Raw genomic sequence first — 27,363 nt, 5'->3', positions numbered from 1 at the left:
AACGCTGTAACACAGACAGCTGTCATCCCGAAGGTAAGTATTAGGGTTAGGGTTGGACACTAGGGGAAAGGTTAGCCCAATGGCTGGATTAAGGTCTGTGGGGACCCCTGGGCAACTCCATGCTTGTTTTCTGCATGTTTTAGCATTACTAAGCCGAGGCTCTAGCATCAGTTATTTTTAGGGGGTAGATTTTCTCTTTAAATTTAGATTTTAAAACAAAAAATATTTAATTGTTTTTTTTTTATAAAGCAAAATACTACATAAACAACAGTAATCATGATCAGGTTTACCCCAATATCTTTACCCCAGCAGCATCAGAGCATATTGAGGTTCCACTATATGTTTGCACTGTATTTTTGAGTTCTTAGGGATTAATGTACTAAAAGCTTCTAAAGGGTTCTAAAACTTGGGCACTTCCAATCGTGCTTATGCCCGGAATTTAAAAGGGAAATGACTTTACCAGTAAAACACAGTTAGGAAAAGCATTGCCCTTTAAAATAATGTACATAAAGTGCCAGGTTTTAGAACCAGGTACTTTATGTAGTGCAATTCAAAATGTACATGTAAAGCCAAACTCTTGGAGTTGGGGTTGCAGGAAACAGCCTACTGTAAATCTGCAAAACATACTTGTGTTTAGTAATCTTAATATAAAGCTAGAATATACTAAACAAGATATTTGTGAAATTGCATTAACTGCATAGTAATAACAAAGAGCAAAACCATTTTAGGAGTATTACCCAAATATAAGTAGCTAAAAATCTAAAACCTCTCCAGGAAATGGGGACATTATTCTGATTTATGCATACCAACCCTTTACCAGTGCCTTCTGGGTAATAATCTCCTGGAAAAAGAAGAAAAAAGGGCTGTACTATCGGTGCACACAAAGAGAGGTGATCTGGTTATCACTTCTCCATAAAATGTAACTTTTATTATTATACTCATAAAAATAGTATAGAATGTCTTTATTTAAATAAAGACATTCTATACTATTTTTATGAGAATAATAATAAAAGTAAAATTTTATGGAGAAGTGATAACCAGATCACCTCTCTTTGTGTGCACCGATAGTACATCCCTTTTTTCTTCTTTTTGCTGGCATTCACTCTAGCTGTAGTTGGTAGCACCCCCATGATAAATGGTAATTCCCAATAATTTATAGGGGTCTTTCAAGGAACCTTTGTTCCAAATTCTTATCTAGTTAATTGTGTGTGTGCAGATACATCCCTACTCCTAATAATCTCCTGGTCCAGATGGCCTACAGCCTAGGGTTCATTATGGAGCTAAATCCTGAAATAGTAAGGACACTGTATCGGATTTTCACTGAGTCACTTAGATCAGGAATGGTACAAAAGGCCTGGCATATAGCAGATGTAGTCCCAATATTTAAAAAGGGTATAAAACTTAATCCTGGTAACTATAGACCAGTTAGTCTGACATCAATAGTGGGGAAACTATTGGAAAGTATACTAAGGGACAGCATACAGGATTACTTGAAGAACTCCCATGCTATTAATAAGAACCAGCATGGTTTTATGAGAAATAGGTCATGCCAAACTAATTTGATTAGCTTCTATGAGATAGTAAACGACAATCTTGATCAGGGTAACCCAGTTGATGTGGTTTATCTAGATTTTGCAAAAGCTTTCGACACAGTACCTCACAGAAGGCTGACTTTCAAATTAAAGGAGCTATAGGAGACACTATTTGTACATGGGTGAGTAATTGGCTTGATAACAGGGAACAGCGAGTGGCGATTAATGGGATGTTTTCCACCTTGGCTAAAGTAATTTGTGGTCTACCGCAGGGTTCTGTGCTGGGGACACTACTGTTTAATATATTTATTAATGATTTAGGAGAAGGACTAGAAAGCACAGTGTCAATTTTTGCAGACAATACTAAAATATGTAAGGTAATCAAGGCAGATGTGGATGTGGAGTCTCTTCAGAGTGATTTATTTAAACTTGAAGTTTGGGCAATGAAATGGTGTATGTGGAAAAATGTAAAGTTATGCACTATGGGACTAAGAATAAACATGCAACCTACCAATTAAATGGGGATAAAATAGGGGAAACTGTATTAGAAAGGATTTGGGGGTGCTCATTGATAGTAGATTTAGCAGCAACACACAATGTCAAAGTGCAGCAACAAAGGCAAATAAGTTGTTAGCATTAAAAGGGGAATTGAGAAAAGGGATGAGAGCGTAATCCTGTCACTGTATAAATCATTGGTTCGGCCGTATCTTGAATATTGTGTACAATTCTGGGCACCACACTATAAAAGAGACATATTAGAACTTGAAAAGGTTCAGAGGCGAGCCACTAAATTGATTATGGGGTTGGAGACACTGGACTATGAGGAGAGGCTTTCTAGGTTAGATATGTTTACACTAGAAATGAGATGACTAAGAGGAGATATGATTAATATTTACAAATATATAAAGGGGCAATATGCGGATCTATCATGTGAGTTGTTTACTAAGAGACCTCTACACAAAATGGGTGGACACCCGCTAAAGCTTGAGGAGAGGAAATTTCATGGAGAATTGGAAGCCCCTGCCACTTGCTCAGACCATAAACACAACAGAAAGACCAATTTTCTGCAAAAGCCAACCTGGCAACCACCAATTTGAATCCAGAATGGAGTTTCGGACACCACCTCCATATCTTTGCTTCCCACTTTCTCAGACTGTATCTCTCACAATGATGAGTTTTCTGCAGAGATGCTGAGATCCTTCTCAATGTATTCTCTAGCTGATCACTGGACAGGAGCTCTTTATCATCCTCTCATGCCCTGGAGCTTCCTGGTCTCTTAGACTAAAACCAACAGTATGTCCTTCAAATTGCCATAAAATTCCTCCAGAGCATCAGAAGGTAAATTACATATGGTGTAATTAGCACACAGTAAAGTTATAGGCACAGACACCATCTTTCCTTTAGTGATGAGCGCCGGAAATTTTTCGGGTTTTGTGTTTTGGTTTTGGGTTCGGTTCCGCGGCCGTGTTTTGGGTTCGAACGCGTTTTGGCAAAACCTCACCGAATATTTTTTGTCGGATTCGGGTGTGTTTTGGATTCGGGTGTTTTTTTCAAAAAACCCTAAAAAACAGCTTAAATCATAGAATTTGGGGGTCATTTTGATCCCAAAGTATTATTAACCTCAAAAACCATAATTTCCACTCATTTTCAGTCTATTCTGAACACCTCACACCTCACAATATTATTTTTAGTCCTAAAATTTGTACCGAGGTCGCTGGATGGCTAAGCTAAGCGACCCAAGTGGCCGACACAAACACCTGGCCCATCTAGGAGTGGCACTGCAGTGTCACGCAGGATGGCCCTTCCAAAAAACACCCCCCAAACAGCACATGACGCAAAGAAAAAAAGAGGCACAATGAGGTAGCTGTGTGAGTAAGCTAAGCGACCCTAGTGGCCGACACAAACACCTGGCCCATCTAGGAGTGGCACTGCAGTGTCACGCAGGCTGGCCCTTCAAAAAACTACTCCCCAAACAGCACATGACGCAAAGAAAAAAAGAGGCGCAATGAGGTAGCTGTGTGAGTAAGCTAAGCGACCCAAGTGGCCGACACAAACACCTGGCCCATCTAGGAGTGGCACTGCAGTGTCACGCAGGCTGGCCCTTCAAAAAACTACTCCCCAAACAGCACATGACGCAAAGAAAAAAAGAGGCGCAATGAGGTAGCTGTGTGAGTAAGCTAAGCGACCCAAGTGGCCGACACAAACACCTGGCCCATCTAGGAGTGGCACTGCAGTGTCACGCAGGCTGGCCCTTCAAAAAACTACTCCTCAAACAGCACATGACGCAAAGAAAAAAAGAGGCGCAATGAGGTAGCTCTGTGACTAAGATAAGCGACCCAAGTGGCCGACACAAACACCTGGCCCATCTAAGAGTGGCACTGCAGTGTCACGCAGGATGGCCCTTCAAAAAACTACTCCCCAAACAGCACATGACGCAAAGAAAAACAGAGGCGCAATGAGGTAGCTGTGTGAGTAAGCTAAGCGACCCAAGTGGCCGACACAAACACCTGGCCCATCTAGGAGTGGCACTGCAGTGTCACGCAGGCTGGCCCTTCAAAAAACTACTCCCCAAACAGCACATGACGCAAAGAAAAAAAGAGGCGCAATGAGGTAGCTGTGTGAGTAAGCTAAGCGACCCAAGTGGCCGACACAAACACCTGGCCCATCTAGGAGTGGCACTGCAGTGTCACGCAGGCTGGCCCTTCAAAAAACTACTCCCCAAACAGCACATGACGCAAAGAAAAAAAGAGGCGCAATGAGGTAGCTCTGTGACTAAGATAAGCGACCCAAGTGGCCGACACAAACACCTGGCCCATCTAGGAGTGGCACTGCAGTGTCACGCAGGCTGGCCCTTCAAAAAACTACTCCCCAAACAGCACATGACGTAAAGAAAAAAAGAGGCGCAATGAGGTAGCTCTGTGACTAAGATAAGCGACCCAAGTGGCCGACACAAACACCTGGCCCATCTAGGAGTGGCACTGCAGTGTCACGCAGGATGGCCCTTCAAAAAACTACTCCCCAAACAGCACATGATGCAAAGAAAAATTAAAGAAAAAAGAGGTGCAAGATGGAATTGTCCTTGGGCCCTCCCACCCACCCTTATGTTGTATAAACAGGACATGCACACTTTAACCAACCCATCATTTCAGTGACAGGGTCTGCCACACGACTGTGACTGAAATGACGGGTTGGTTTGGACCCCCACCAAAAAAGAAGCAATTAATCTCTCCTTGCACAAACTGGCTCCACAGAGGCAAGATGTCCACCTCATCATCATCCTCCGATATATCACCGTGTACATCCCCCTCCTCACAGATTATCAATTCGTCCCCACTACAATCCACCATCTCAGCTCCCTGTGTACTTTGTGGAGGCAATTGCTGCTGGTCAATGTCTCCACGGAGGAATTGATTATAATTCATTTTAATGAACATCATCTTCTCCACATTTTCTGGATGTAACCTCGTACGCCGATTGCTGACAAGGTGAGCGGCGGCACTAAACACTCTTTCGGAGTACACACTTGTGGGAGGGCAACTTAGGTAGAATAAAGCCAGTTTGTGCAAGGGCCTCCAAATTGCCTCTTTTTCCTGCCAGTATAAGTACGGACTTTCTGACGTGCCTACTTGGATGCGGTCACTCATATAATCCTCCACCATTCTTTCAATGGGGAGAGAATCATATGCAGTGACAGTAGACGACATGTCCGTAATCGTTGTCAGGTCCTTCAGTCCGGACCAGATGTCAGCATCAGCAGTCGCTCCAGACTGCCCTGCATCAGCAGTCGCTCCAGACTGCCCTGCATCACCGCCAGCGGGTGGGCTCGGAATTCTGAGCCTTTTCCTCGCACCCCCAGTTGCGGGAGAATGTGAAGGAGGAGATGTTGACAGGTCGCGTTCCGCTTGACTTGACAATTTTGTCACCAGCAGTTCTTTGAACCCCAGCAGACTTGTGTCTGCCGGAAAGAGAGATCCAAGGTAGGTTTTAAATCTAGGATCGAGCACGGTGGCCAAAATGTAGTGCTCTGATTTCAACAGATTGACCACCCGTGAATCCTTGTTAAGCGAATTAAGGGCTCCATCCACAAGTCCCACATGCCTAGCGGAATCGCTCTGTGTTAGCTCCTCCTTCAATGTCTCCAGCTTCTTCTGCAAAAGCCTGATGAGGGGAATGACCTGACTCAGGCTGGCAGTGTCTGAACTGACTTCACGTGTGGCAAGTTCAAAGGGCAGCAGAACCTTGCACAACGTTGAAATCATTCTCCACTGCGCTTGAGACAGGTGCATTCCACCTCCTATATCGTGCTCAATTGTATAGGCTTGAATGGCCTTTTGCTGCTCCTCCAACCTCTGAAGCATATAGAGGGTTGAATTCCACCTCGTTACCACTTCTTGCTTCAGATGATGGCAGGGCAGGTTCAGGCGTTTTTGGTGGTGCTCCAGTCTTCTGTACGTGGTGCCTGTACGCCGAAAGTGTCCCGCAATTCTTCTGGCCACCGACAGCATCTCTTGCACGCCCCTGTCGTTTTTTAAATAATTCTGCACCACCAAATTCAAGGTATGTGCAAAACATGGGACGTGCTGGAATTTGCCCAGATTTAATGCACACACAATATTGCTGGCGTTGTCCGATGCCACAAATCCACAGGAGAGTCCAATTGGGGTAAGCCATTCCGCGATGATCTTCCTCAGTTGCCGTAAGAGGTTTTTAGCTGTGTGCGTATTCTGGAAAGCGGTGATACAAAGCGTAGCCTGCCTAGGAAAGAGTTGGCGTTTGCGAGATGCTGCTACTGGTGCCGCTGCTGCTGTTCTTGCGGCGGGAGTCCATACATCTACCCAGTGGGCTGTCACAGTCATATAGTCCTGAGCCTGCCCTGCTCCACTTGTCCACATGTCCGTGGTTAAGTGGACATTGGGTACAACTGCATTTTTTAGGACACTGGTGAGTCTTTTTCTGAGGTCTGTGTACATTTTCGGTATCGCCTGCCTAGAGAAATGGAACCTAGATGGTATTTGGTACCGGGGACACAGTACCTCCAACAAGTCTCTAGTTGGCTCTGCAGTAATGATGGATACCGGAACCACGTTTCTCACCGCCCAGGATGCCAAGGCCTCAGTTATCCGCTTTGCAGCAGGATGACTGCTGTGATATTTCATCTTCCTCGCAAAGGACTGTTGGACAGTCAATTGCTTGGTGGAAGTAGTAAAAGTGGTCTTACGATTTCCCCTCTGGGATGACCATCGACTCCCAGCAGCAACAACAGCAGCGCCAGCAGCAGTAGGCGTTACACGCAAGGATGCATCGGAGGAATCCCAGGCAGGAGAGGACTCATCAGAATTGCCAGTGACATGGCCTGCAGGACTATTGGCATTCCTGGGGAAGGAGGAAATTGACACTGAGGGAGTTGGTGGGGTGGTTTGCGTGAGCTTGGTTACAAGAGGAAGGGATTTACTGGTCAGTGGACTGCTTCCGCTGTCGCCCAAAGTTTTTGAACTTGTCACTGACTTATGATGAATGCGCTGCAGGTGACGTATAAGGGAGGATGTTCCGAGGTGGTTAACGTCCTTACCCCTACTTATTACAGCTTGACAAAGGCAACACACGGCTTGACAAATGTTGTCCGCATTTCTGTTGAAATACTTCCACACCGAAGAGCTGATTTTTTTGGTATTTTCACCAGGCATGTCAATGGCCATATTCCTCCCACGGACAACAGGTGTCTCCCAGGGTGCCTGACTTAAACAAACCACCTCACCATCAGAATCCTCCTGGTCAATTTCCTCCCCAGCGCCAGCAACACCCATATCCTCCTCATCCTGGTGTACTTCAACACTGACATCTTCAATCTGACTATCAGGAACTGGACTGCGGGTGCTCCTTCCAGCACTTGCAGGGGGCGTGCAAATGGTGGAAGGCGCATGCTCTTCACGTCCAGTGTTGGGAAGGTCAGGCATCGCAACCAACACAATTGGACTCTCCTTGTGGATTTGTGATTTCGAAGAACGCACAGTTCTTTGCTGTGCTTTTGCCAGCTTGAGTCTTTTCATTTTTCTAGCGAGAGGCTGAGTGCTTCCATCCTCATGTGAAGCTGAACCACTAGCCATGAACATAGGCCAGGGCCTCAGCCGTTCCTTGCCACTCCGTGTGGTAAATGGCATATTGGCAAGTTTACGCTTCTCCTCCGACAATTTTATTTTAGATTTTTGAGTCCTTTTTTTACTGATATTTGGTGTTTTGGATTTTACATGCTCTGTACTATGACATTGGGCATCGGCCTTGGCAGACGATGTTGATGGCATTTCATCGTCTCGGCCATGACTAGTGGCAGCTGCTTCAGCACGAGGTGGAAGTCGATCTTGATCTTTCCCTATTTTTGGAACCTCAACATTTTTGTTCTCCATATTTTAATAGGCACAACTAAAAGGCACCTCAGGTAAACAATGGAGATGGATGGATACTAGTATACTTATGGATGACGAGCGACTGCCGACACAGAGGTAGCTACAGCTGTGGACTACCGTACTGCGTCTGCTGCTAATATAGACTGGATGATAATGAGATAAAAAATATATATATATCACTACTGCAGCCGGACAGGTATATATTATATAATGACGGACCTGCTGGACACTGTCAGCTCAGCACTGCAGACTCCTAAAGTAAGCTACTAGTATCAAGAAGATAGAAAAAAAAACACCACGGGTAGGTGGTATACAATTATGGATGGACGAGCGACTGCCGACACAGAGGTAGCTACAGCCGTGGACTACCGTACTGCGTCTGCTGCTAATATAGACTGGATGATAATAAGATATAAAATATATATATATATCACTACTGCAGCCGGACAGGTATATATTATATAATGACGGACCTGCTGGACACTGTCAGCTCAGCACTGCAGACTCCTAAAGTAAGCTACTAGTATCAAGAAGATAGAAAAAAAAAAACACCACGGGTAGGTGATATACAATTATGGATGGACGAGCGACTGCCGACACAGAGGTAGCTACAGCCGTGGACTACCGTACTGCGTCTGCTGCTAATATAGACTGGATGATAATGATATAAAAAATATATATATATCACTACTGCAGCCGGACAGGTATATATTATATAATGACGGACCTGCTGGACACTGTCAGCTCAGCACTGCAGACTCCTAAAGTAAGCTACTAGTATCAAGAAGATAGAAGAAAAAAAAACACCACGGGTAGGTGGTATACAATTATGGATGGATGAGCGACTGCCGACACAGAGGTAGCTACAGCCGTGGACTACCGTACTGCGTCTGCTGCTAATATAGACTGGATGATAATGAGATAAAAAATATATATATATCACTACTGCAGCCGGACAGGTATATATTATATAATGACGGACCTGCTGGACACTGTCAGCTCAGCACTGCAGACTCCTAAAGTAAGCTACTAGTATCAAGAAGATAGAAGAAAAAAAAACACCACGGGTAGGTGGTATACAATTATGGATGGACGAGCGACTGCCGACACAGAGGTAGCTACAGCCGTGGACTACCGTACTGCGTCTGCTGCTAATATAGACTGGATGATAATGAGATAAAAAATATATATATATCACTACTGCAGCCGGACAGGTATATATTATATAATGACGGACCTGCTGGACACTGTCAGCTCAGCACTGCAGACTCCTAAAGTAAGCTACTAGTATCAAGAAGATAGAAAAAAAAAACACCACGGGTAGGTGGTATACAATTATGGATGGACGAGCGACTGCCGACACAGAGGTAGCTACAGCCGTGGACTACCGTACTGCGTCTGCTGCTAATATAGACTGGATGATAATGATATAAAAAATATATATATATCACTACTGCAGCCGGACAGGTATATATTATATAATGACGGACCTGCTGGACACTGTCAGCTCAGCACTGCAGACTCCTAAAGTAAGCTACTAGTATCAAGAAGATAGAAAAAAAAAAAACACCACGGGTAGGTGGTATACAATTATGGATGGACGAGCGACTGCCGACACAGAGGTAGCTACAGCCGTGGACTACCGTACTGCGTCTGCTGCTAATATAGACTGGATGATAATGATATAAAAAATATATATATATCACTACTGCAGCCGGACAGGTATATATTATATAATGACGGACCTGCTGGACACTGTCAGCAGAATGCGTTTATAGAATAAAAAACACCACACGACGAGTGTTTAACTTTTTCAGGCAGACAATCACAATATACTGGTGGTCAGCAGACAATCACAATATACTGGTGGTCAGTGGTCACTGGTCAGTCACACTGGCAGTGGCACTCTGGCAGCAAAAGTGTGCACTGTACTTAAAATATGTACTCCTGCTATAACTGCTCCCCAGTCTCCCCCACAATTAAGCTGTGTGAGCAGTGAGCACTCAGCACAGTCAGATATACAGTATTACATATGATGCAGCACACTGAGGCTGAGCACAGATATGGTATGTGACTGTGTCACACTGTGTATCGTTTTTTTTCAGGCAGAGAACGGATTAATTAAACTGGTGGTCACTGGTCACACTATCAGCAACAGCAAGTAGTACTCCTAATATGCTCCCCAAAATTAGTAAATCAACAATCAAGTGTCTCTACTCTAGTCTAAACGGAGAGGACGCCAGCCACGTCCTCTCCCTATCAATCTCAATGCACGTGTGAAAATGGCGGCGACGCGCGGCTCCTTATATAGAATCCGAGTCTCGCGATAGAATCCGAGCCTCGCGAGAATCCGACAGCGGGATGATGACGTTCGGGCGCGCTCGGGTTAACCGAGCAAGGCGGGAGGAGCTGAAGTTCGGGGGGGTTCGGTTTCCGAGAAACCGAACCCGCTCATCACTACTTTCCTTCCCACTTTAGATGACTATAGTTGGAGGGCTCTGTGACTATCCCAGTCCGCAGAAAAGGAGTTTTACAATTTAATAGGCAGCATTCTTTATGTCTTATTATCATTACAGAGTGCAGCTGTGTTTCATTGTTTTATCCTATAACTCATTACAAGTCATCTGAAGAAACAAAACAGACATCACTTTCTCATTTATAATCGAGAGTCGGACAACTCTGCTGGAATATTGATAAACAATGGCAGATATTCAGCGGTTAAACAAACTGGATATAGAGGTTACGTTAATATCCTCCATTTCAGGCTCATTAATCATAATTTAATTTATCAATGTATGGAACATCAATAGCACACTCTGCTTCTCCTGGTCTTAGCTGTTTTCAATTTGTAAAAAATAAATAAAAATGTAGCAAATGACCAACAGCCAATAATTGGAATCAGCAGTTGCTGTCATTTCTGATGGTTCCTGCTGACGATTATGCGGACAAAATATGTATTGTTACAGAAAAGACCAGCGCTGAATATGTTAATCACACCAATAGGGTTAAATAAAACCAGGACTCAGCAAATATATGTACATATACTTTTATACAAATTAATTATATTTATATAATTTATTATTTCTTTATTTATTAGCAGTTTCTTATATAGCGCAGCATATTCCGTTGCGCTTTACAATTAGAACAACAGTAATAGAACATAACTGGGTAAAAACAGACAGACATAGAGGAAGGAAGGCCCTGCTCGCAAGCTTACAATCTATAGGGAAAATAAGAATTTACTTACCGATAATTCTATTTCTCGTAGTCCGTAGTGGATGCTGGGGACTCCGTCAGGACCATGGGGAATAGCGGCTCCGCAGGAGACAGGGCACAAAAAGTACGCTTTTAGGATCACATGGTGTGTACTGGCTCCTCCCCCTATGACCCTCCTCCAAGCCTCAGTTAGGTACTGTGCCCGGACGAGCGTACACAATAAGGAAGGATATTGAACCCAGGGTAAGACTCATACCAGCCACACCAATCACACCGTATAACTTGTGATCTGAACCCAGTTAACAGTATGACAAACGTAGGAGCCTCTGAACAGACGGCTCACAACAATAACAACCCGATTTTTTTGTAACAATAACTATGTACAAGTATTGCAGACAATCCGCACTTGGGATGGGCGCCCAGCATCCACTACGGACTACGAGAAATAGAATTATCGGTAAGTAAATTCTTATTTTCTCTAACGTCCTAAGTGGATGCTGGGGACTCCGTCAGGACCATGGGGATTATACCAAAGCTCCCAAACGGGCGAGAGAGTGCGGATGACTCTGCAGCACCGAATGAGAGAACTCAAGGTCCTCCTCAGCCAGGGTATCAAATTTGTAGAATTTTGCAAACGTGTTTGCCCCTGACCAAGTAGCAGCTCGGCAGAGTTGTAATGCCGAGACTCCCCGGGCAGCCGCCCAGGATGAGCCCACTTTCCTTGTGGAATGGGCCTTGACAGATTTAGGTTGTGGCAAGCCTGCCACAGAATGTGCAAGTTGAATTGTGCTACAAATCCAACGAGCAATCGTCTGCTTAGAAGCAGGAGCACCCATCTTGTTGGGTGCATACAATATAAGCAGTGAGTCAGACTTTCTGACTCCAGCCGTTCTTGAAATATATATTTTCAATGCCCGGACCACGTCCAACAACTTGGAATCCTCCAACTCGTTAGTAGCCGCAGGCACCACAATAGGCTGGTTCAGGTGAAACGCTGACACCACCTTAGGCAGAAAATGAGGACGCGTCCGCAGTTCTGCCCTGTCCGTATGGAAAATCAGATATGGGCTCTTATATGATAAAGCCGCCAATTCTGATACTCTCCTGGCTGAAGCCAGGGCCAGTAGCATGGTTACTTTCCATGTAAGATACTTCATCTCCACCGATTTGAGCGGCTCAAACCAATGGGATTTTAGAAAATCCAGGACTACATTAAGACCCCACGGTGCCACTGGGGGCACAACCAGGGGCTGTATATGTAGTACTCCTTTTACAAAAGTCTGGACTTCAGGAACTGAAGCCAATTCTTTCTGGAAGAAAATCGACAGGGCCGAAATTTGAACCTTAATGGACCCCAATTTGAGGCCCATAGACAATCCTGTTTGCAGGAAATGTAGGAATCGACCCAGTTGAAATTCCTCCGTGGGGGCCTTCCTGGCCTCACACCACGCAACATATTTCCTCCAAATGCGGTGATAATGTTGTGCAGTCACCTCCTTCCTGGCCTTTACCAGTGTAGGAATGACCTCTTCCGGAATGCCTTTTTCCTTTAGAATTCGGCGTTCAACCGCCATGCCGTCAAACGCAGCCGCGGTAAGTCTTGGAATAGACACGGTCCCTGCTGAAGCAGGTCCCGTCTTAGAGGTAGAGGCCACGGATCCTCCGTGAGCATCTCTTGAAGTTCCGGGTACCAAGTTCTTCTTGGCCAATCCGGAGCCACTAGTATCGTTCTTACTCCCTTTTGCCGTATAATTCTCAGTACTTTTGGTATGAGAGGCAGAGGAGGGAACACATACACTGACTGGAACACCCACGGTGTTACCAGAGCGTCCACAGCTATTGCCTGAGGATCTCTTGACCTGGCGCAATACCTGTCGAGTTTTTTGTTGAGGCGGGACGCCATCATATCCACCATTGGTTTTTCCCAACGGTTCACAATCATGTGGAAGACTTCTGGATGAAGTCCCCACTCTCCCGGGTGTAGATCGTGTCTGCTGAGGAAGTCTGCTTCCCAGTTGTCCACTCCCGGAATGAATACTGCTGACAGTGCTATCACATGATCTTCCGCCCAGCGAAGAATCCTTGCAGCTTCTGCCATTGCTGTCCTGCTTCTTGTGCCGCCCTGTCTGTTTACGTGGGCGACTGCCGTGATGTTGTCCGACTGGATCAACACCGGCTGTCCCTGAAGCAGGGGTTTTGCCAGACTTAGAGCATTGTAAATCGCTCTTAGCTCCAGTATATTTATGTGAAGAGACATCTCCAGGCTTGACCATACTCCCTGGAAGTTTCTTCCTTGTGTGACCGCTCCCCAGCCTCTCAGACTGGCATCCGTGGTCACCAGGACCCAGTCCTGTATGCCGAATCTGCGGCCCTCTAACAGATGAGCACTCTGCAACCACCACAGAAGAGACACCCTTGTCCGTGGCGATAAGGTTATCCGCTGATGCATCTGCAGATGCGATCCGGACCATTTGTCCAGCAGATCCCACTGAAAAGTTCATGCGTGGAAGCTGCCGAATGGAATCGCTTCGTAAGAAGCCACCATCTTTCCCAGGACTCTTGTGCATTGATGCACAGACACTGTCCCTGGTTTTAGGAGGTTCCTGACAAGTTCGGATAACTCCCTGGCTTTCTCCTCCGGAAGAAACACCTTTTTCTGAACCGTGTCCAGAATCATTCCCAGGAACAGCAGACGTGTCGTCGGGATCAACTGAGATTTTGGAAAATTCAGAATCCACCCGTGTTGTTGCAGCACTAGTTGGGTTAGTGCTACTCCGTCTTCCAGCTGTTCTCTGGATCTTGCCCTTATCAGGAGATCGTCCAAGTAAGGGATAATTAATACGCCTCTTCTTCGTAGAAGGATCATCATTTCGGCCATTACCTTGGTAAAGACCCGAGGTGCCGTGGACAATCCAAACGGCAGCGTCTGAAACTGATAATGACAGTTTTGCACCACGAACCTGAGGTACCCTTGATGTGAAGGGCAAATTGGGACATGCAGGTAAGCGTCCTTTATGTCCAGGGACACCATAAAGTCCCCTTCTTCCAGATTCGCTATCACTGCTCTGAGTGACTCCATCTTGAACTTGAATTTTTGTATGTACAGGTTCAAAGATTTGAGATTTAGAATAGGTCTTACCGAGCCGTCCGGCTTCGGTACCACAAATAGCGTGGAGTAATACCCCTTTCCCTGTTGTAGGAGGGGTACCTTGACTATCACCTGCTGAGCAAACAGCTTGTGAATGGCTTCCAATACCGTCGCCCTGTCCGAGGGAGACGTTGGCAAAGCAGACTTTAGGAACCGGCGAGGGGGAGACTTCTCGAATTCCAACCTGTAACCCTGAGATACTACCTGTAGAATCCAGGGGTCCACCTGTGAGCAAGCCCACTGTGCGCTGAAATTCTTGAGTCGACCCCCCACCGTTCCTGAGTCCGCTTGTAAGGCCCCAGCGTCATGCTGAGGGCTTTGCAGAACCCTGGGAGGGCTTCTGTTCCTGGGCAGGGGCTGCTTGCTGCCCTCTCTTACCCCTTCCTCTGCCCCGAGGCAGATATGACTGTCCTTTTGTCCGCTTGTTCTTATAGGAACGAAAGGACTGCGGCTGAAAAGACGGTGTCTTTTTCTGTTGGGAGGGGGTCTGAGGTAAAAAAGTGGATTTTCCGGCAGTTGCCGTAGCCACCAGATCCGATAGACCGACGCCAAATAATTCCTCCCCTTTATACGGCAATACTTCCATATGTCGTTTGGAATCCGCATCACCTGACCACTGTCGCGTCCATAAACTCCTTCTGGCAGATATGGACATCGCATTTACTCTCGATGCCAGAGTGCAAATATCTCTCTGCGCATCTCGCATATAAAGGAAAGCATCCTTTAATTGCTCTATAGTCAATAAAATACTGTCCCTATCCAGGGTATCAATATTTTCAGTCAGGGAATCCAACCAGACGACCCCAGCACTGCACATCCAGGCTGAGGCGATGGCTGGTCGCAGTATAACACCAGTATGAGTGTATATACTTTTCAGGGTAGTTTCCAGCCTCCTATCAGCTGGATCCTTGAGGGCGGCCGTATCAGGAGACGGTAACGCCACTTGTTTCGATAAGCGTGTGAGCGCTTTATCCACCCTAGGGGGTGTTTCCCAGCGCGCCCTAACCTCTGGCGGGAAAGGGTATAATGCTAATAACTTTTTTGAAATTAGCATTTTTCTATCTGGGTTAACCCACGCTTCATCACATACATCATTTAATTCCTCTGATTCAGGAAAAACTACAGGTAGTTTTTTCACCCCCCACATAATACCCCTTTTTGTGGTACTTGTAGTATCAGAGATATGCAAAGCCTCCTTCATTGCCGTGATCATATAACGTGTGGCCCTACTTGAAAATACGTTTGTTTCATCACCGTCGACACTAGATTCAGTGTCTGTGTCTGGGTCTGTGTCGACCGATTGAGGTAAAGGGCGCTTTACAGCCCCTGACGGTGTCTGAGACGCCTGGGCAGGTACTAACTGGTTTGCCGGCCGTCTCATGTCGTCAACTGATTTTTGTAATGTGCTGACATTATCACGTAATTCCATAAACAAAGCCATCCATTCCGGTGTCGACTCCCTGGGGGGTGACATCACCATTATCGGCAATTGCTCTGCCTCCACGCCAACATCGTCCTCATACATGTCGACACACACGTACCGACACACAGCAGACACACAGGGAATGCTCTTATCGAAGACAGGACCCCACTAGCCCTTTGGGGAGACAGAGGGAGAGTTTGCCAGCACACACCCAAGCGCCATAATATATATGGGAACAACCCTATATAAGTGTTGTTCCTTATAGCCGCTTAAATATATAAAAATATCGCCAAAATATGCCCCCCCTCTCTGTTTTACCCTGTTTCTGTAGTGCAGTGCAGGGGAGAGACCTGGGAGCCTTCCTCACAGCGGAGCTGAGCAGGAAAATGGCGCTGTGTGCTGAGGAGAATAAGCCCCGCCCCCTATTCCGGCGGGCTTTTCTCCCGGAGTTTTAGACATTTGGCATGGGTTAAATACATACATATAGCCTTAATGGCTATATGTGATGTATTCTTTTGCCATAAAAGGTAATATATATTGCTGCCCAGGGCGCCCCCAGCAGCGCCCTGCACCCTCCGTGACCGTCTGGTGTGAAGTGTGTGACAACAATGGCGCACAGCTGCAGTGCTGTGCGCTACCTTCATGAAGACTGAAGAGCCTTCTGCCGCCTGTTTCCGGACCTTCAATCTTCAGCATCTGTAAGGGGGGTCGGCGGCGCGGCTCCGGGACGAACCCCAGGGTGAGACCTGTGTTCCGACTCCCTCTGGAGCTAATGGTGTCCAGTAGCCTAAGAATCCAATCCATCCTGCACGCAGGTGAGTTGAAATTCTCTCCCCTAAGTCCCTCGATGCAGTGAGCCTGTTGCCAGCAGGACTCACTGAAAATAAAAAACCTAAAAAACTTTTTCTAAGCAGCTCTTTAGGAGAGCCACCTAGATTGCACCCTGCTCGGACGGGCACAAAAACCTAACTGAGGCTTGGAGGAGGGTCATAGGGGGAGGAGCCAGTACACACCATGTGATCCTAAAAGCTTACTTTTTGTGCCCTGTCTCCTGCGGAGCCGCTATTCCCCATGGTCCTGACGGAGTCCCCAGCATCCACTTAGGACGTTAGAGAAATAGGCATTGATACACAAGGATATATGCTACCTATTGCATAATGGTCCACCAGATTGCTAGGTTCTTAATGGATTGTATGATATGATCACCCCGCAATGTTGGAAGACAAAATGTGAGGTTATGTGGACCGCACAGAGAGGATGTAACTGGTTATGGAAGCATTGAAGGTTATGTGGGTGGGTCTGGAATTTGGTAGGCTTGTCTGAAGAGATGAGTTTTCAGGGAACTTTTAAAGGTTTGGAGACTAGAGGAGAGTCTTATTGTGCGTGGGAGGGCATTCCACAGAGTGAGTGAAGCCAGGGTAAAGTTCTGTAATTTTGAGTGGGAACAGGTAATACATGTGGATGAGAGATGCAGATCTTGTGCAGAGCAGAGAGGTCTGGTATGGAGATATTTTGAGATGAGTGAGGCGATGTATGATGGTGCAGTTTGGTTAATAGCCTTGTGTGTAAGTAAAAGTATTTTATATTTAACACGTTAGAATACCGGTGACCAATGGAGGAACTGACAGAGCGGATCAGCAGACGAAGAACGTCTAGCGAGGAAGATTAGCCTCGCAGCTGCATTTAAAATGGATTGTAGTGGTGAGAGCCTATGTTTGGGAAGACCAGTAAGGAGACTATTACAATAATCAATGCGGGAGATGATGAGTGCATGGATTAGAGTTTTTGCAGTGTCTTGTGTAAGATAAGAGCGTATTTTGGATATATTTTTAAGGTGCATGTAACATGATTTAGAGACTGAACTGTCCTTTGTTCCACACATACAATCTGAGTCAAGGGTGACACCTTGGCAGCGAGCTTGTGGGGTATTAAAAAATAGACAACTTTGAAATCACATATAAATAAAGAATAAATAATAAAAATGTAGATATGTGGCCCCTTTAAGAATACAATTTATATAAAATAATGGTGCCTATAGACAAGAGGTACTAATTACATTGAGAATTAAATGTTGAGCCTCATTCATTGGCTTTCCCATGTTCTAAAAAGGTATTATAATAAAAGTGTACATTAAGGGTTAATGCCATGCTTGTTAAATACCCGGTAATTGCACCTATGCATAAGGCAGTGGGCTCGGTTACATGTCTGAAGGGTATTTTAATATTATTATGATTAATATTACATAAATGTTTAAGAGTTAACTTTAGTGTAATCCAAGTTTGAAGTACTAGACTAGTTTTGCTTCCAAGATATAAAATGTATTATACACACAACAAAGACAGTGAGACCAGGATGTATCAAGGTGCAGCTTCGTTTATAGTGTTAATAATGGTGGTCATTCCGAGTTGATCGCTAGCTGCCGTTGTTCGCAGCACAGTGATCAGGCTAAAAATCGTCATTTCTGCGCATGCGTACGGACCGCAGTGCGCACGCGCGACATACTTTCACACAAAACTATACAGTTTCACACAAGGTCTAACGACGCATTTCAGTCGCACTGTTGATCGTTGAATGATTTACAGGAAGTGGGTGTTTCTGGGAGGTAAATGGCCATTTTCAGGGAGTGTGCTAAAAAACGCAGGCGTGTCAGGTAAAAACACAGGCGTGCCTGGGGAAACGGGGGAGTGGTTGGCCGAACGCAGGGCGTGTTTGTGACGTCAAACCAGGAACCAAACAGTCTGAAGTGATCGCAAGGAAGGAGTAGGTCTGCAACTACTCTGAAACTGCTTGAAAAAATGTCATCACTATTCTGCTAACCTTTCGTTCGCACTTCTGCTAAGCTAAGATACACTCCCAGAGGGTGGCAGCTTAGCGTTTGCACTGCTGCTAAAAGCAGCTAGCGAGCGATAAACTCGGAATGAGGGCCCATATGTATAGGGTGATTCAAAAGTTGCAGTACACCCTTTTGTTTCAAAAACTGTGCAGGAAATTGGAAAACTGAATTCTCCAGTAAGGTATGGGTGAGGTGGGCTACCTTTTAGGGTATGTACCGAACATCGGCGCCATTTTTATATCGACCATCTTGAATCTAAGTCAGTTTTCCCATTTCCTGCACAGTTTTGGAAACAAAAGGGTGTGCTGTGACTTTTGAATCACCCTATATAATCTAAAATTGCATTTTGTGAAGTGTACATGTATATTAAATGTACCACAAGGGATATATTTTATTACTTGAATTTATAACATGTACAGTATCTGCCTGAAAAGCTACGCTGCTATGCTTCAATGTGTACTAGCAGCAGCTCCATACCTGCCTGGTCAGAGGGGCTGTTTGATCTCCTCCCAGCTCCCTGCCTGCCCGGTGATTGACGGCTGATGTCATCTGGAGACAAGGCTTAAGTCCGTGGGAGATGGCGCTTAAGTATGAGGGCGGAGCTTAAGTCCAGCACTGATAGAGAATAGTCTGGCTTCTAGGAACGGCATCAGCTGCAGCCCCTAGAAGTCAGATTGGGCTGCCGTAATAGCAAGGGAGTGGTTTCCCATGGGAAGTGTTATCTCTGCTATAGCAGTCCACTGTGCTTAGCAGGGAGTACTTCCAATGGGAAGTCAGTGCCACTGCTACGCAATACCTGCAAGTAGCAAACTTTACTGGGAGGGAGAGGGCTGCAATCCTGCAGCCCATAGATAAAATCCGTTACCGATTAGCTTTGGTCATCAGGCCTATTCATTTTCCCTTATGGACATGTTATACATTTGGAAACACTAGTTTCTTAGTGTATTAAATTAACCATTATTCAGTTTTAGGGGCCTAATAAGGCCATATTCAGCAAACTCCAAAAACTGATGCCATCTTTAGATAGCACTGGTTCCTGAAGGCCTATTGGAAGGAGCTCTATAATGTGAAGAGTAATTTCTCAGTGTGTATGTGTGAGCTCAGATTATGCATGTGCACTTGCACTGCCCAGCAGTTGAAACAGGGAACAAGGGGATAGATGAACCTGGTCTTTGTTCAACTTTCAAGTGAAACATATAAAACATAAGTGTGGGCCAAAGAAACAGTGTATTGGGAAAAACCATACAAGTTTGAATTTGAAATAATGATGCAGACAAGATAAAGGTGGTATTGAAGTGATGCATTGTTGTGTTCCACCCGCTAAACTTAAACATATCACACATAAGATAAGAAGGTGGATCATGACAATGCTCGTAGTGGTTAAGAATAAATGGTATGTGCTGACACCTAAAATAAGAGGGTCTCTAGGTTCATTATGGCAAGAAAAAGCTATTTATAGCACAGCCATGTAAGCGCTTCTCTTTTCTCCTGTATCAGGGGTAGTGAACCTTTTTTCTGCCAAGGGCCATTTTGATTTTTTTCAACATCATTCGCGGGCCATTTTTGAAGAGCCCCCCCAAAGTGTGTGCCGCGCTCCTGGGAAAGTAGGTGTGGCCTTACACATAATGCCCATATTTAGTGCTCCAAACACATAATGGCCCCAGTAATAGCTGCTTACACATACTGCCCCAGTAATGCCCACAGTAGTTCCAGATACACATAATTCCCCAGTATAGTGCCAGTTACACATAATGACCCAGTACAGTGCCAGTTACACATAATGTCTCCAGTGCAGTGCCAGTTACACATAATGCCCCAGTACAGTGCCAGTTACACATAGTGTCTCCAGGAAAGTACCAGTTACACATAATACCCCAGTATAGTGCCAGTTACATATACTGCCCCCAGCAGAACACTCACCACCACTGCAGGAGAGGTCCCATCCAGACTCCTGCACATCACCGATCCAGGTCGACACTACAGTACCTAATATGCTTGATGCTGAACTTGCTATGCGGTGTCGTTGTTGACATTAAATAATCCTTTCTACTTATGGAGTGCTGGTCCTATCTACAAACATAGCCCCAGTTGGAGCCTCTGGTTGTGGATACTATCATATTGTCAGTTTTTGACCTGGCACCCTGCTACTAATGATTCACTGATGTGAGGTTTATGGACATCTGCTTTTATATATATATATATATATATATATATATATATATAAATTATAAGGCAAAGTATGCATGTATACATGTATATTTAAATGTTTGTGCTTCAGAGTCGCCAACATGCCTTGATGGTTCTGGCCCAAACTTGGTACACATACCCTTCATTGTCCAACTTAAAATACAGGTGGGATTTAAAATTAAAAAACCCAGGGCCCCAATCACGAAAATGCATTGGTCTATTTTAGTGATGAGCGGGTTCGGTTCCTCGAGATCCGAACCCCCCGAACTTCACCCATTTTACACGGTTCCGAGGCAGACTCGGATCTTCCCGCCTTGCTCGGTTAACCCGAGCGCGCCTGAACATCATCATCCCGCTGTCGGATTCTCGCGAGATTCGTATTCTATATAAGGAGCCGCGCGTCGCCGCCATTTTCACTCGTGCATTGGAGATGATAGCGAGAAGACGTGGCTGCGTTTTCTCAGTTTCTGTGTTCAGTGTGCTGCAAATATCTGTGCTCAGTGTGCTGCAAATATCTGTGCTCAGTGTGCTTGCAAATATCTGTGCTCAGTGTGCTGAAAATATCTACGTTCTCTGCCTGAAAAACGCTCCATATCTGTACTGCATTTGTAGTATATAGTAGGAGGACAGTGCAGAATTTTGCTGACCACCAGTATTATATAGCAGTACGGTACAGTAGTCCACTGCTCTACCTACCTCTGTGTTATCAAGTATACTATCCATCCATACCTGTGCTGCATTTTAGTTGTGCGCAGTATATATAGTAGGAGGACAGTGCAGAATTTTGCTGACCACCAGTATATATATAGCAGTATGGTACAGTACTCCACTGCTCTACCTACCTCTGTGTCGTCAAGTATACTATCCATCCATACCTGTGCTGCATTTTAGTTGTGCGCAGTATATATAGTAGGAGGACAGTGCAGAATTTTGCTGACCACCAGTATATATATAGCAGTACGGTACAGTAGTCCACTGCTCTACCTACCTCTGTGTCGTCAAGTATACTATCCATCCATACCTGTGGTGCATTTTAGTTGTGCGCAGTATATATAGTAGGAGGACAGAGCAGAATTTTGCTGACCACCAGTATATATATAGCAGTACGGTACAGTAGGCCATTGTTATTGATATATTACTGGCATTTAATTCAACACATTAAAAAATGGAGAACAAAAATGTGGAGGGTAAAATAGGGAAAGATCAAGATCCACTTCCACCTCATGCTGAAGCTGCTGCCACTAGTCATGGCCGAGACGATGAAATGCCATCAACGTCGTCTGCCAAGGCCGATGCCCAATGTCATAGTAGAGAGCATGTAAAATCCAAAAAACAAAAGTTCAGTAAAATGACCCAAAAATCAAAATTAAAAGCACCTGATGAGAAGCGTAAACTTGCCAATATGCCATTTACGACACGGAGTGGCAAGGAACGGCTGAGGCCCTGGCCTATGTTCATGGCTAGTGGTTCAGATTCACATGAGGATGGAAGCACTCATCCTCTCGCTAGAAAAATGAAAAGACTTAAGCTGGCAAAAGCACAGCAAAGAACTGTGCGTTCTTCTTAATCACAAATCCCCAAGGAGAGTCCAATTGCGGAAGCAGTCCACTGACAACTAAATCCCTTCCTCTTGTAACCAAGCTCCTGCAAACCACACCACCAACTCCCTCAGTGTCAATTTCCTCCTTAGACAGGAAAGCCAATAGTCCTGCAGGCCATGTCACTGTCAAGTCTGACAAGTCCTCTCCTGCCTGGGATTCCTCCGATGCATCCTTGAGTGTAACACCTACTGCTGCTGGTGCTGCTGTTGTTGCTGCTGGGAGTCGATCGTCATCCCAGAGGGGAAGTCGGAAGACCACTTGTACTACTTCCAGTAAGCAATTGACTGTCCAACAGTCCTTTGCGAGGAAGATTAAATATTACAGCAGTCATCCTGCTGCAAAGCAGATAACTCAGGCCTTGGCAGCCTGGGTGGTGTTAAACGTGTGTCCGGTATCCACCGTTAATTCACAGGGAATTAGAGAATTTATTGAGTTAGTGTGTCCCCGGTACCAAATACCATCTAGGTTCCACTTCTCTAGGCAGGCGATACCGAGAATGTACACAGACCTCAGAAAAAGAGTCACCAGTGTCCTAAAAAATGCAGTTGTACCCAATGTCCACTTAACCACGGACATGTGGACAAGTGGAGCAGGGCAGACTCAGGACTATATGACTGTGACAGCCCACTGGGTAGATGTATTGCCTCCCGCAGCAAGAACAGCAGCGGCGGCACCTGTAGCAGCATCTCGAAAACGCCAACTCGTTCCTAGGCAGGCTACGCTTTGTATCACCGCTTTCCATAAGAGGCACACAGCTGATAACCTCTTACGGAAACTGAGGAACATCATCGCAGAATGGCTTACCCCAATTGGACTCTCCTGGGGATTTGTGACATCGGACAACGCCACCAATATTGTGCGTGCATTGCATGTGGGCAAATTCCAGCACGTCCCATGTTTTGCACATACATTGAATTTGGTGGTGCAGAATTATTTAAAAAATGACAGGGGCGTGCAAGAGATGCTGTCGGTGGCCCGAAGAATTGTGGGCTACTTTCGGCATTCAGCCACCGCGTGCCGAAGACTGGAGCACCAGCAAACACTCCTGAACCTGCCCCGCCATCATCTGAAGCAAGAGGTGGTAACGAGGTGGAATTCAACCCTATATATACTTCAGGGACGTGCGGTGAGCTAAATGGCTCAGGAGACACTGGCTAACCCCAGAGCCAGATTTACATGCAATATATGAGCCAAAGGGTGCATCTGGGCATTGTACACAGGTGCAGCATTATAAACTCCTGGAAATCTGGTGAGTTTTGATTAGAGATGTGTGGAAAGGATACACAGGTGAGGCACTGCCTCCCCTGCCATAGACTTTTTACTCCACAGTTTGGGCTATAAAAATTATTAGAATAATGCAAAGAAGATATTTCAAACAAATTATCAGTATTTTTCATATATTTTATTCAGTCAAAACTCTGGTTTAAACGTAAGTATGACAGGAAAGGCTCTGCCTCACCTGCCTCACCCCACCGCATGTCACTGATATACTTCAGAGGATGGAGGAGCAGCAAAAGGCCATTCAAGCCTATACAGCTACCTACGATATAGGCAAAGAAGGGGGAATGCACCTGACTCAAGCGCAGTGGAGAATGATTTCAACGTTGTGCAAGGATCTGCAACCCTTTGAACTTGCCACACGTGAAGTCAGTTCAGACACTGCCAGCCTGAGTCAGGTCATTCCCCTCATCAGGCTTTTGCAGAAGAAGCTGAAGAGATTGAAGGAGGAGCTAAAACAGAGCGATTCCGCTAGGCATGTGGGACTTGTGGATGGAGCCCTTAATTCGCTTAACCAGGATTCACGGGTGGTCAATCTGTTGAAATCAGAGCACTACATTTTGGCCACCGTGCTCGATCCTAGATTTAAAACCTACGTTGTATCTATCTTTCCGGCAGACACAAGTCTGCAGAGATTCAAAGACCTGCTGGTGAGACACTTGTCAAGTCAAGCGGAACGTGACCTGTCAACAGCTCTTCCTTCACATTCTCCCGCAACTAGGGCTGCGAGGAAAAGGCTAAGAATTCCGAGCCCACCCGCTGGCGGCGATGCAGGGCAGTCTGGAGCGAGTGCTGACATCTGGTCCAACTGAAGGACCTGCCAACGATTACTGACATGTCGTCTACTGTCACTGCATATGATTCTGTCACCATTGAAAGAATGGTGGAGGATTATATGAGTGACCGCATCCAAGTAGGCACGTCAGACAGTCCGTACGTATACTGGCAGGAAAAAGAGGCAATTTGGAGGCCCTTGCAGAAACTGGCTTTATTTTACCTAAGTTGCCCCCCCCCCCCCCCCCGCCTCCAGTGTGTACTCCGAAAGAGTGTTTAGTGCAGCCGCTCACCTTGTCAGCAATCGGTGTACAAGGTTACTTCCAGAAAATGTGGAGATGATGATATTCATCAAAATGAATTATAATCAATTCCTCCGTGGAGACATTCACCAGCAATTGCCTCCAGAAAGTACACAGGGACCTGAGATGGTGGATTCCAGTGGGGACGAATTAATCTGTGAGGAGGGGGATGTACACAGTGAAAGGGGTGAGGAATCGGATGATGAGGAGGAGGTGGACATCTTGCCTCTGTAGAGCCAGTTTGTGCAAGGAGAGATTGATTGCTTCTTTTTTGGTGGGGGCCCAAACCAACCAGTCATTTCAGTCACAGTCGTGTGGCAGACCCTGTCGCTGAAATGATGGGTTTGTTAAAGTGTGCATGAAATGTTTATACAACATAAGGGTGGGTGGGAGGGCCCAAGGACAATTCCATCTTGCACCTCTTTTTTCTTTCATTTATCTTTGCATCATGTGCTGTTTGGGGACTATCCTGTCTGACACTGCAGTGCCACTCCTAGATGGGCCAGGTGTTTGTGTCGGCTACTTGAGTCGCTTAGCTTAGCCATCCAGCGACCTTGGTGCACCTCTTTTTTTCTTTGCATCATGTGCTGTTTGGGGACTATTTTTTGAAGTGCGATCCTGTCTGACACTGCAGTGCCACTCCTAGATGGGCCAGGTGTTTGTGTCGGCCACTTGGGTCGCTTAGCTTAGCCATCCAGCGACCTTGGTGCACCTCTTTTTTTCTTTGCATCATGTGCTGTTTGGGGACTATTTTTTAAATCTGCCATCCTGTCTGACACTGCAGTGCCACTCCTGGATGGGCCAGGTGTTTGTGTTGGACACTTGGGTCGCTTAGCTTAGTCATCCAGCGACCTTGGTGCAAATTTTAGGACTAAAAATAATATTGTGAGGTGTGAGGTGTTCAGAATAGACTGGACATGAGTGTAAATTATGGTTATTGAGGTTAATAATACTATGGGATCAAAATGACCCCCAAATTCTATGATTTAAGCTGTTTTTGAGGGTTTTTTGTAAAAAAAACACCGGAATCCGACAAAAAATTTTCAGGGAGGTTTTGCCAAAACGCGTCCGAATCCAAAACACGGCCGCGGAACCGAATCCAAAATCAAAACACAAAACCCAAAAAATTTCCGGTGCACATCACTAGTCTATTTCTGTGTCTGTCTTTGACAACTGCCTACATCAGGGCTTTACTCATACTCCTCCAGAGACCTGGCCACTCATAGCTCACCAGCAGTAAGCGATATCACCAGAAAAAATGGGCGTGGCCACACACCAGAAGGGGTGTGGCCACGCTCCAGAAGGGGTGTGGCCACGCTCCAGAAGGGGTGTGGCCACTGAAAATTGCCCACAGTGCCAGTTACATTGCCCCACAGTGCCAGTTACATTGCCCCACAGTGCCAGATACATTGCCCCACAGTGCCGGATACATTGCCCCACAGTGCCGGATACATTGCCCCACAGTGCCGGATACATTGCCCCACTCAGTGCCAGTTACATTGCCCCACAGTGCCAGTTACATTGCCCCACAGTGCCAGTTACATTGCCCCACAGTGCCGGATACATGCCCCACAGTGCCAGATACATTGCCCCACGGTGCCAGTTAAATGCCCCACAGTGCCAGGCCCCACTCAGTGCCAGTTACATGCCCCACAGTGCCAGGCCCCACTCAGTGCCAGTTACATGCCCCATTTGGTGCCAGTTACATGCCCCACAGTGCCAGATACATTGCCCCACAGTGCCAGATATATGCCCCACAGTGCCAGGCCACACTCAGTGCCAGTTACATGCCCCATTTGGTGCCAGTTACATGCCCCACAGTGCCAGATACATTGCCCCACAGTGCCAGTTACATGCCCCACAGTGCCAGTTACATTGCCCCACAGACAGTGCCAGATATATGCCCCACAGTGCCAGTTACATTGCCCCACAGACAGTGCCAGATACATGCCCCACAGTGCCAGGCCCCACTTGGTGCCAGATACATGCCCCCCGTGCTGCCGGACCGCCCCCCCCCCCCCCCCCCCGTCACTTACCGGCCGGTGGCTTCTTGTTGCTATGTGAGGGGAGGAGAGCGCAGCGCAGCGCCTCTCCTTCCCCTCGCTGCTCCAGGTCTCCGGCAGCTGTCTGGCGCCGGTTCGCTAGCAAATCAGAGCTCGCGGACCGGCAGCCAATCAGGAGCCGGTCCGCAAGCTCTGATTGGCTAGCGCCGGAGACCGGCACACTAGTGCTGGCAGCGGCGGTGAGGGGAGGGAGAGATGCTGCGCTCTCCTCCCCTCACATTTAGGGTTGACAGGGGCGAGTGGGGCATGATGCACTGGACGCCAGCGGCGCCCCCCTCTCCTGGGCCTGCCAAGGCGCACTCGCCCTACCCTAGATACGCCTCTGAGTATGACTAACATATACACCAGAGTTTTCAGTGAATAAAGTATTTGAAAAATACAATGAATATATTAGAAATATCTTCTTTGCATTATTGTAATCATTTTTATAGTCATTTTATAGTCTGTAGTAAAACATCTATGGCACCTGCCTACCTTTTCCGCAAATTTCCAGCAGTATATACTGCTCACATGAACCATTTGGCTCATATATTGTGTGTAAAACTGGCTCTGGAACTAGGAAGAGCCTCCTAAGTAGGACTAATGCTTAACATTACCTTGTTCTT

Source organism: Pseudophryne corroboree, chromosome 1, assembly GCF_028390025.1.
Source record: "Pseudophryne corroboree isolate aPseCor3 chromosome 1, aPseCor3.hap2, whole genome shotgun sequence".
In the NCBI taxonomy this organism is placed as follows: domain Eukaryota; kingdom Metazoa; phylum Chordata; class Amphibia; order Anura; family Myobatrachidae; genus Pseudophryne; species Pseudophryne corroboree.
Note: the sequence above shows the minus strand (reverse complement) of the source record.